We start from the raw sequence: 11,843 nt of genomic DNA on the forward strand, positions 1-11,843 counted from the left end.
GCTGATCCCCTTTAGAATGGACTGATTGGATCTCCCTGCAGTCCAAGGGACTCTCAAGAGTCTTCTCCAACACCACAGTTCAAAAGCATCAATTCTTCGTCGCTCAGCTTTCTTCACAGTCCAATTCTCACATCCATACATGACCACAGGAAAAACCATAGCCTTGACTAGATGGACCTTTGTTGGCAAAGTAATGTCTCTGCTTTCCAATATGCTATCTAGGTTGGTCATAACCTTCCTTCCAAGGAGTAAGTGTCTTTTAATTTCATGGCTGCAATCACCATCTGCAGTGTGATTTTGGATCCCCCCAAAATAAAGTCTGACACTGTTTCCACTGTTTCCCCATCTATTTTCCATGAAGTGATGGGACCGGATACCATGATCTTCATTTTCTGGATGTTGGGCTTTAAGCCAACTTTTTCACTCTCCTCTTTCACTTTCATCAAGAGGCTCTTTAGTTCCTCTTCACTTTCTGCCATAAGGGTGGTGTCATCTGCATATCTGAGGTTATTGATATTTCTCCCGGCAGTCTTGATTCCAGTTGTGCTTCTTCCAGCCCAGCGTTTCTCATGATGTACTCTGCATAGAAGTTAAATAAGCAGGGTGACAATATACAGCCTTGACGTACTCCTTTTCCTATTTGGAACCAGTCTGTTGTTCCATGTCCAGTTCTAACTGTTGCTACCTGACCTGCATATAGGTTTCTCAAGAGGCAGGTCAGGTGGTCTGGTATTCCCATCTCTTTCAGAATTTTCCACAGTTTATTGTGATCCACACAGTCAAAGGCTTTGGCATAGTCAAGAAAGCATAAATAGATGTTTTTATGGAACTCTCTTGCTTTTTCTATGATCCAGTGGATGTTGGCAATTTGATCTCTGGTTCCTCTGCCTTTTCTAAAACCAGCTTAAACATCTGGAAGTTCACAGTTCACGTATTGCTGAAGCCTGGGTTGGAGAATTTTGAGCATTACTTTACTAGCGTGTGAGATGAGTGCAATTGTACGGTAGTTTGAGCATTCTTTGGCATTGCCTTTAGACATCACCAACTCAATGGACATGAGATTGAGCAAACTCCAGGAGATGGGGAAGGACAGGGAAGCCTGGTGTGCTGCAGTCCATGGGGTCACAAAGAGTTGGACGTGACTGAGCTACTGAACGACAACAGCAGCAACAATAGCATGTAAGGAGCTGTGCAGCCAAGGCTGTGCTCAGTGTTGGGATCTACCCTCGACACATTATCCCAGGGACTGTCATCACCCACTCGTCTCTGTAAGGGCCAGTCTTTGTCACTGACCAGTTGAATAACTGATTAGCTGCATCTGTCTCTTCCTAACAAAAATCAAAAAGTTGATTTTTGTTACAAAAATTGATTTTCTGTATACAACAGTTGTAATTTACAATGCAAATAAAACACAGACAACAATGAATGTGGATGAATGAGATCATGAGAAAAGCACAGATATAAGAATTAAGTACAACAAAATTCATATCATGATTTCTTTGCAGGTTATTTGATTTCCAAATCTTGCTTTCTTATCTATAAAATAGGGCAATGATACTCCACTGAAACATTTTGAAAATTAAGTGACTCAAAGTATGTAAAGTGCCTCTTAGTTCCCTTCACATTAAAATAAAAATTCAAAGGAAATTTTTTTTAAAGTGTGGTTATTTCGATGCTGACTGGTTCCACTGTCCCCAGGAGATCCCTTCATAGGAACCATCCTGCGACCAGGTGACCCTAGATTGAGTCTGAGCTCTACCTTCAACAGCATCAGAGCTGAATTGCATTCAGCATGATTCAAAACCAACGAGTGACCTATAACAAAGGACAAATGATACTAAAGTAAGCATAGGCACAAGGAAAAAGGGTTTGGAGATCGAACTGATCACTGTGATAGAGCTCAGTTTATGATTCAGTGTATGGTTCAAATATTTCTTGCTTTTAGGTCTCTCTAAATTGGTAGCATGTGAACCAGAGATCTCCAGGCTTAAGCAATGTATTCCTGGAGTTGGAGTGCTGGAGTCTATTTCTTGTTGCCACTGAGCATCATGGGGTCATGCTTAACCACCCACATATTTATCACATTTTAAATTACTGTCAAAACAAACTCTGAGAACTAAGAGATTTCCACAACTGCACATAAAAAGCAATAGCATTATGCCAGCAATAACTAATTAGAAGGTATAATAAAAATAAATGATCATATTCCCTAGCAACAAAAACATATGGTATCTAAGAATAAATCCAATAAAAGGATTGTAAGAACTATATGGAGAAAACTTTAAAGCAATATTGAAAGATATAAAAGAAGATCTGAATAAATGGTGAAATAGAATGTGTTCATGGTTAAAAAGATTGTATCACAAAGATGTCAATCTCCTCCAAATTAATTGTAAATTTCACGCAAATCCATTTTAAATGTGCCAATGGAAATTTCGTGGAAATTGACAAGTTGGTCCTAAAATCCTAAATGGAAAGAGCCAAGAGTAGTTAGAATATTTTTAAGAAAAAGAAAAGATAGATTTTCATACCAGAGAAACCAAAAGTTAAGACTACAGTAATCAGGACAGACTGGTGTGTGACAGACAAGCAGAACAGTGAGAAGTCAGACTCATGCACATGTGAAAACAGGTGGAATTATGAATCAGTGAGGAAATGAAGGAACATCTGATAAATGGTTCTGGAATCACTGCTTATCCATACAGAAAAAATTCCTTTAAGATTCCAAACACACAAATAAATTTAAAAGATGTTTTAAAGACCTAAATATTCTAGAAGAAAATGTTAAAGAAAATATGTCATAGAAGGGAAGAATTTCTTAAATGACATGTATTTTAAAAACTATTAGAATTTTAAATTTCCGTTCAACAAATTATAAACCAGGTTAAACCAAACTACAGACTGGGAGAATATGTTATATTCAGCATATTCATTTGAATACAGCAATAAGATTCAGTAAATCATGTAACTGGCAGAGGTGAATTCTCACAATTCATTTATTTATACATTTATTTATAAATTCTCACAGTTTATAATTTGTGGCCATTGGGCACTGACAAATCATCCAATAGAAAATGGACAAAGGAGATGAATCGGTAATTTACAAAAGGGAAACCTGAGTATATTGTAAATATGTGACAGTCTCACCACCTACCAAGTAAGTGCAAATTAATCAGGTGCAATTAGGCACCCACTAGAGAGACAACAATTTAAAAGTCAAATAATGCCAACTTTTAGCAAGTATACAGAAAAATGAAGACATGCCACGCGCTGCTTTTGGCAATGTAAACAAGTGCAACCATACTGGAAGCAAAATTTGATGATATAAAGTTGGTTAAAATGCCTAAATCGTAAAACCAGAAATTCTGCTCATAGACATATATAGTAGGGAAAATCTCTTCTATGTGCGCAAGGAGATATACACAAACATATTCATGTTTTTAATACTGAGCAACTGGAAACAATCTGTCTATATCAAAAGAGGATTTCTATATCAATGGTAAAGTATCTGCCTGCCAATGCAGGAGATGCAGATTTGATCCCTGGGTTAGGAAGATCCCCTGGAGAAGGAAATGGCAACTCACTTCAGTATTCTTGCCTGGAGAATCCTCATGGACAGAGAATCTACATACAGTCCATAGAGTCGCAGAGTCAGACATGACTTTGTGGAGTGAGCACACACATATCAAGAAGTCTAAGGGATTTAATTGTGATACACTCAAGAAATGAAATACTCTATCAGAGTGAGTGAATTATAAACATGAACATGGGTAAATCTAAAAGACATGACATTGAGTAAAAAATCAAATTTTAGAACACATTTCTCAGAAAAATGTAAAAATACTACAGAATGGCTTTAGATATATACATTTGCAGCATATGCCTTCAAATGTGCTATAAATGGGAAATGGTGAACTTGTCTTTGCTGGCCCTTTTGGGGTTTCAATGCAGATATAGAGCTTCCAAGTCCTTCTAACTCGTGAGGTTTCAACTCCCAACTCATCTCTGCAGCATCTGGGTAGCTGCTCTTCTGAGCTGGGCTCCCTCCCTTCCTCATAGGTCCAATCCTAAGACAGCAAAGAATTTGAGAGGAGTTCATGTGCAGACACTGGTCTCTCCCCTCCATGGCTTCCTTTTTTCTGGGATTTCCTGCTTCAGTTTCTCACTGTTCTGACAACCCTCACTTCTCACCCAATTTTCTACGATCTGTTTGAAGTCTGCTTTCTTCTCGAGTTTTTCCCATGTGCCACATGAACTGGCTGACCGGGGTGCATCTCCCCTAGTCTCTGCTGAGGTTTGGTTACCCTCACGTCTCCAAGTGAAAGTGTTAGTTGCTCAGTCCTGTCCAACTCTTTGCAAACCCCTGGACCCCGCCAGGCTCCTCTGTCTATGGGATTTCCCAGGCAAGGATACTGGAGTGGGTTGCCATTCCCTTCTCCAAGGGATCTTCCCTACCCAAGGGTCTCCTGCATGGGGCTTCCCTGGAGGCTCAGATAGTATAGAATCTATCTGCAATGCAGAAGAGACCCAGGTTCAATCCCTGGGTCAGGAAGATCCCCTACAGAAAGGAATGGCAACCCACTCCAGTATCTTGCTTGGGAAATCCCATAGACAGAGAAGCCTGGCGGGCTACAATCCATGGGATTGCGAAGAGTCGGAAAGGACTGAGTGATTAACACTTTCACTTTCAATGTCTTAAAACTGTGGCTATTGTATATTTTCTCCAGGGTTTACATTTGAAAGGAGACATCATTTGATAGAAGCTATTCTGTCAATACCAAGACACAAGCATGTAATCACTTTTTAATGCTTAAATAATTTTACATTTTAAAATACTACAAAATAGAATGATTATTGGTGTGCGAGGAAATCTTAAAATTCTTTTACAGTCCCCATCGACTTCCCAGGGCAAAATGCAAGATAGCCTTAAGGTTTTCTTTGGCCTTCCTACCTTCTTAATGGTACTTTTCTTTCAGTCTCAGATTCTTGACTCTTACTTTCAGCTCCTTCTCCAAGACCAATTTGGCTTCAGTTGAATATCAGCTTATTGAGTACTTTTTTAGTCCCCAATATAAATGTTTTTTCTTCTGGTTTTATGAGATGTAATTGACATCCACTGTGCAAGTTACGGTGCGCAGCTGTGGCCAGCGCCTCCTCTTCCTGCCCTGAGTCACCTCTTTGGGGTCAGCCTGGCTCTTTGCTGCTGGTTCTCTCCCTGGCTAGCAGTGTCTATAAGGGAGCCCATATTGGGAAATGGAGCTAGGTTAAATGACTTGTTAGGAGTCATCTCATCCACCAGCTCCCCTTTCAATTTTTTGGCTGATCTTCTAGATTCTGAGAGTGAAATAGTTAAGGAAAGTGCCTACAAGGCTAGAAACAAAATGACATCAGCCTATCTGTACTCATTTTTACTGTACAGAATTTCACAAATAAGAATGACTCATCTAGGGCAGGCAAGTCTATAAGTACCTACTTTCTCTGTTACTGACTGCTGGAGGCCCCAAGCTGGGGAGACATCTGAGAAATAGTTCTAAATAATCTCGTTGGAAAAACCAACAGAAATAAATGCAAGGAGTTTCATATACTAACCAAGTACACTGGGAACAGTAGAGATTCCCTTCAGAGGGCATTTGAGGCAAGTGCTCAGGAAAACACTCTACAAAGATACTTTTCTAAAATCTGTTTATGGACATACCACCAAAGTTTTATATTAGCTTTAGATTTGGGCATTTTATTGGGTTTTAATTTTTTGTGTTGTTCATCACTTTTATTTTAAAAATTATTTATTTATTTATGGCTGGACTGGATCTTCGTTGTTGCATGCAGGCTTTTCTCTAGTTGCTGTGCTCAGGCTTCTCATTGCAGTGGCTTCTCTTATTGTGAAGCACGGTCTCTAGTTTCCCAGACCAGGGATTCTGCATAGGCAGAAGGATTCTTATCCACTGGACCACCAGGGAAGTCCCCACTTTACTTTTCTTTAATTTCTATTGATTTTCTGTTGGAGTATAATTGCTCTACACTGTTGTGTAACTTTCTACCATACAACAATGTGAATCAGCATTCAGTTCAGTCGCTCAGTCATGTCCAACTCTTTGCGATCCCATGGACTGCAGCATGCCAGGCCTCCCTGTCCATTACCAACTCCTGGAGTTTACTCAAACTCATGTCCATTGAGTCGATGATGCCATCCAACCATCTCATCCTCTGCCGTCCCCTTCTCTGCCTGCCCTCAATCTTTCCAAGCATCAGGGTCTTTTCAAATGAGTCAGTTCTTCATATCAGGTGGCCAAAGTATTAGAGTTTCAGCTTCAGCATCAGTCCTTCCAATGAATATTCAGGACTGATTTCCTTTAGGATGGACTGGTTGGATCTCCTTGCAGTCCAAGGGACTCTCAAGAATCTTCTTCAACACCACACTTCAAAAGCATCAATTCTTTGGTGCTTAACTTTCTGTAGAGTCCAACTCTCACATCCATACATGACTATTGGAAAAACCATAGCTTTGACTAGATGGACCTTTGTTGGTAAAGTAATGTCTCTGCTTTTTAATATGCTATCTGGGCTGGTCACAACTTTCCTGCCAAGGAGTAAGCATCTTTTTAATTTCATGCCTGCAGTCACATCTGCACTGATTTTGAAGCCCCAAGAAGTCTATCACTATTTCCACTGTTTCCCCATCTATTTGCCATGAAGTGAGGGAACCAGATGCCATGATCTTAGTTTTCTGAATGCTGACTTTTAAGCCAACTTTTTCACTCTCCTCTTTCACTTTCATCAAGAGGCTCTTTAGTTTTTCTTCACTTTCTGCTATAAGGGTGGTGTCATCTGTATACCTGAGGTTATTGATATTTCTCCTGCCAATCTTGATTCCAGCTTGTGCTTCATCAGCCCAGCATTTTTCATGATGTACTCTGCATACAAGTTAAATAAGCAGGGTGACAATATACAGCCTTGACGTACTCCTTTTCCTATTTGGAACCAGTCTGTTGTTCCATGTCCAGTTCCATCTGTTGTTCCTGATCTGCATACAGGTTTCTCAATCAGCAGATCAGGTGGTCTGGTATTTCCCTCTCTTTCAGAATTTTCCACAGTTTATTGTGATCCACACAGTCAAAGGCTTTGGCATAGTCAATAAAACAGAAGTAGATGTTTTTCTGGAACTCTCTTGCTTTCAGTGATCCAGTGGAGGTTGGCAATTTGATCTCTGGTTCCTCTGCCTTTTCTAAAACCAGCTTGAACATCTAGAAGTTCATGGTTCACTTATTGCTGAAGCCTGGGTTGGAGAATTTTGAGCATTACTTTACTAGCATGTGAGATGAGTGCAATTGTGCAGTAGTTTGAACATTCTTTGACATTGCCTTTCTTAGGGATTGGAATGAACATTGACCTTTTCTAGTCCTCTGGCCACTGCTGAGTTTTCCAAATTTGCTGGCATGTTGAGTGCAGCATTTTCACAGAATCATCTTTTAGGATTTGAAATAGCTCAACTGGAATTCCATCACCTCCACTAGTTTTGCTCATAGTGATGCTTCCTAAGGCCCACTTGACCTTGCTTTCCAGGATGTCTGGCTCTAGGTGAGTGATCACACCATCGTGATTATCTGGGTTGTGAAGATCTTTTTTGTATAGTTCTTCTGTGTATTCTTGCCACCTCTTCTTAATATCTTCTGCTTCTGTTAGGTCCATACCATTTCTGTCCTTTATTGAGCCCATCTTTGCATGAAAATTTCCCCTGGGATCTCTAATTTTCTTGAAGAGATCTCTAGTCTTCCCCATTCTGTTGTTTTCCTCTATTTCTTTGCATTGACCTCTGAGGAAGGCTTTCTTATCCCTCCTTATTATTCTTTGGAACTCTGCATTCAGATGGGTATGTCTTTCCTTTTCTCCTTTGCTTTTCACTTCTCTTCTTTTCACAGCTATTTGTAAGGCCTCCTCAGACAACCGTTTTGCTTTTTGCATTTCTTTTTCTTGGGAATGGTCTTGATCTCTGCCTCCTCTACAATGTCATGAGCCTCTGACAATAGTTCTTCAGGCACTCGTCTATCAGATCTAATCCCTTGAATCTATTTGTCACTTCCACTGTATAATCGTAAGGGATTTGATTTAAGTCATACTTGAATGGTCTAGTGGTTTTCCGTACTTTCTTCAGTTTAAGTCTAAATTAGCAATATATATACGTATATCCCCTCCCTCTTGAGCCTCCTTCATCTTTCCCCTCTAGGTCATCACAGAGCACCAAGCTGAGCTGCCTGTGCTATACAGCAGCTTCCCAATAGTTATCTATTTTACATACTATACATCGTCTCACTGCTTTTGCCAATTCTGCAACTCAAAGTTGCCTTTGTGTATATTATGAAATATAGGGGGCTTTTTAAAGAGTATTTTAAGTCTGTGGTCTTAGCTGCAAGCCACTTGTCATTTTCCTTTAGTTATTTTGCAAAGTTCCTTCCTTTAAATCACAGAAGCAAATAAGGAAAATGTAAAAATAAGAAGGTTGGCATAGTTCACTCACTTCTCTAGGTGACAGGTACAATGTGACCCTTCCCCACTGCCCTGGACTTGGGAGCCACACATGGGAGGGGCGAGGCCCACTTGGAATGTGACAGGAGCTGCCTGGTGGGGCTGCAGAGCTGTGATCCACCCGTAAAGGCCGCCCCGGCTACTCGCTGCTGGCTGGATGTGGTCATTCTAGGATGGGGGCCTCGTGTTGCCAGACTAACGAGCTAAAACTCTGAATTTTCATTGTAACCACACTATTTTCAAATATAAGCATCTAATTACAACTTGTAGACACATAAACAGGCCACAAAACACAGGGCCCAGTCACTATATAAGACTGGACGGGTGTTCAACATGTGTTACGCAGGCTCCATGCTGGGCCATCAGTGCCTCCCAGGAAGGACCCTGACAAGCAGCAGGCTGTCTCACTCTTGGAGAGTCACCTGCATCCACTATATTCTGGAACAAAAGATTATACCATATCTGCTTACAAGATATTTCCTGGCTACTTCTCTCTCACCCCCTCCTCATCTATCCACCAGAAACTCCCCCCGCCAACCCGGGGGTCTTGGTCATCAGCCACCTTGAGAGGGTCCCAGTGCATCCAGGGTGGGGGAGGGGCAGCGCCCAGGGATGAACTTGACCCATCCACACTTTGTTCTCACTGCCTGTCTCCTCCACACAGTTGCCACCCAAGGCTACCGTCACCCAGTTGTCCTAGAGGAGGGGAACAAACTAAAGACATTTATGAAAATTTGTCCTCTTTATAAGCTACTTACATGAGTGTCCCCATAGTTCAAAAAATAATCACATGAGAAAGTTAAACACTCTGTGGAATGGCCTTGCTGTCCCTTCTGTTCTGTTCTCAGGAAATCCAAGTTATCAGGGCCTCCCATTCAGGGAAACCCATCCTTCCTTCCATAGGTTCCATCCCCGTTTCTCCTCCCACCAGCCTGCCAGCAGAGGTATGTCATGACCCAAGTGCACATTTCCTGAAGTCTGGATGGTGCTGACAGGTACCATCTGGGGGTCAGTGTGGGTCTAGGTAGAGGTGGGTGGGTGCTCATTCATCCAGCTGCTTCTGACTCTGGGCTTCTCCAACAGGCTTCCAAGTCAGCACAAAGCTGCAATGAGGCTTTGTGTGCAATTCAGGCTCCTTGGAGGAAGATGTGTTTTCATCCTGCAGGGTCATTCACAAGGTAAGTATCAAAGCAAACAGCACACACACAGGAGGGACAAGTAGTTCTTAGGGGCGATGTGGTCTAATCCATGTTAAGGAAGAAAAACATTGTCCTCATTGGGGTAAATCTGTCCAGCTGGCTCCCACGGGCAGGGAGGGCGCCCACGCCCAGAGCGGGGCTGCGTGACCTTTGTTCTTCTGCCAGATCTGCTCCTTCCACGTCTACTGGGGGATAAAGAATGGGATTCATTAGAGGCCGCCTACCCGTTAACTTCTTAATGCCCATTGCTTTGTTGGATAAAAACCCAGAAAAGCCTTTGAAATTATTTTATTTTCTTGCCCAACTGGGTCAAATTTTTGAGAAGGGCTTCCTGTTATCTTTGTACATAGAGAAAGGCCATTTCTAAGTAACCCCCAGGGTTGAAGATAGGGTGGTGGGTGGTTTCTGGGCTGAATTACTCTAAAAAGCTGAGTAGGAAGTCTCCATTAATAGGAAAAGAGCCAAGATTATGAGTGGGAAATTCTGACATTTTCATCGCTTTCCTGCTTTTTTTTTCCTCACCAGTTTTCAGGTCTGAATTTTTCAGCATTAATAGGATAATAGTTTATGAGAAACTACTGGTATACATTTTACTTGGAACTGAGACTGAAAAGTATATCACACATAAGTATATTTTGCAGCAAAAATGAACATAATTTCTTTTCACAAATTATTTCCTTTGCAGTCAATGGGAATTATTTCTGAATCAGATTTTGCTTTTAAATTTTATATACTTAGAGCTATTTCTATTAACTAAAGAACTGTTTTGTTTTTAATTTCAGAGTTTTCTCTCTGGGGTAATTGGGGAGAATACTGTGTTTCTGTTGACAAAGCAAGCATTGTGAACTAAATAGTATGATTCAGTGGTGTCACAATAATTTTTTGCTCTCATGCATTATTTACATTGGGGCTAGTACAGAGGAGAAATGTGTGTGCTTGGGGTCAGAAAGATGAGTATAAATCCCAGCTCCGCCCTTGTATGCTGGACAAACTTGAACTATACAATCACTGGAGGTTGGATTTCTCAGGATGCAGTCTCTGAGACAAGTATCAGCCTTCAGGTGCTTATTGTCGGGAACTCTGAGATGAACAGCTGTGGAAGAGAGGAAGCAGAAATGGGCAGCAGAGGAATCGAACATCAAGATATACCAGATAACTGAAGACAGCCTGCCAACAGCATTTCCAACAACTGGGACAAGTTGTCACATGAAGATCTGGGTGACGCATCTCTGTCCATCTCACTCGACTGCTCTGAGCGCTGATTTCCTGTAAGCATCTAAGCACCATGTGAAGACTAAATGTGGTGATGACTGTGATCTACGTGACTTAGGACTTCTTACCTCATAGGGAACACTGACTCTCATTATTATTATTCCTCATAGAGTTGCAGTTGAGACAGGTACTTTGAAAGTGCTTGTTGGTACAGAAAGGAAAGCCTTCTTTTAATGCTTCTACTTCAAAGAGTGTGTGTTCCTGGCGTATCTTAGAGAAGTTACAGATGCAACAACTGCTTGAATAACTGGTATTTTGTTTGCTGGGAGGGAAGCATTCCAAGATATAGTAGCTTCAGCAAAATCAGGAAGGCAGTGTCATATAAAGACACAAAAATACGGGAGAGTCTCATGGACTCTTTGGACAGGAATTTGGGTGGGTATGAGGAGAGGGCTTCCTCTGCATCTTCATTTCTGCTATCCAGGGAGCAGCAGCGTCACTGAAAACAAACAGATGGTGCTTCATTCTCCTCTTTCGTGCTGCAGATTACCTCCGTTCCTTTCTTTGATCTTCCAAGGAAGTAAGCAAGGAACTGACAGCATTGGAGCTTGTCCGAGTGGTCTAGCTCCAGTCATTGACAGTCATCCATTGACAGTGGATGGGGTCACACTGCCATGTGGCATGTTTTGCTCCACGCATTGCATGGTTATTTGCAAGGTAACAAGGGAATGTCAAGAAAAAGCCATGAAGGTTTTTTGTTCAAGTTGCTGAGTCATGTCTAACTCTTTGTGACCCCATGGACTGCAGCACACCAGGCTCCTCTGTCTTCCAGTGTCTCCTGGAGTTTGCTCAGATTCATGTCCATTGAGTCAGTGGTGCTATCTAACCACCTTATCCTCTGCTGCCCCCTTC

This window comes from Bos javanicus, chromosome 14 (genome assembly GCF_032452875.1).
Source record: "Bos javanicus breed banteng chromosome 14, ARS-OSU_banteng_1.0, whole genome shotgun sequence".
Lineage (NCBI taxonomy): Eukaryota > Metazoa > Chordata > Mammalia > Artiodactyla > Bovidae > Bos > Bos javanicus.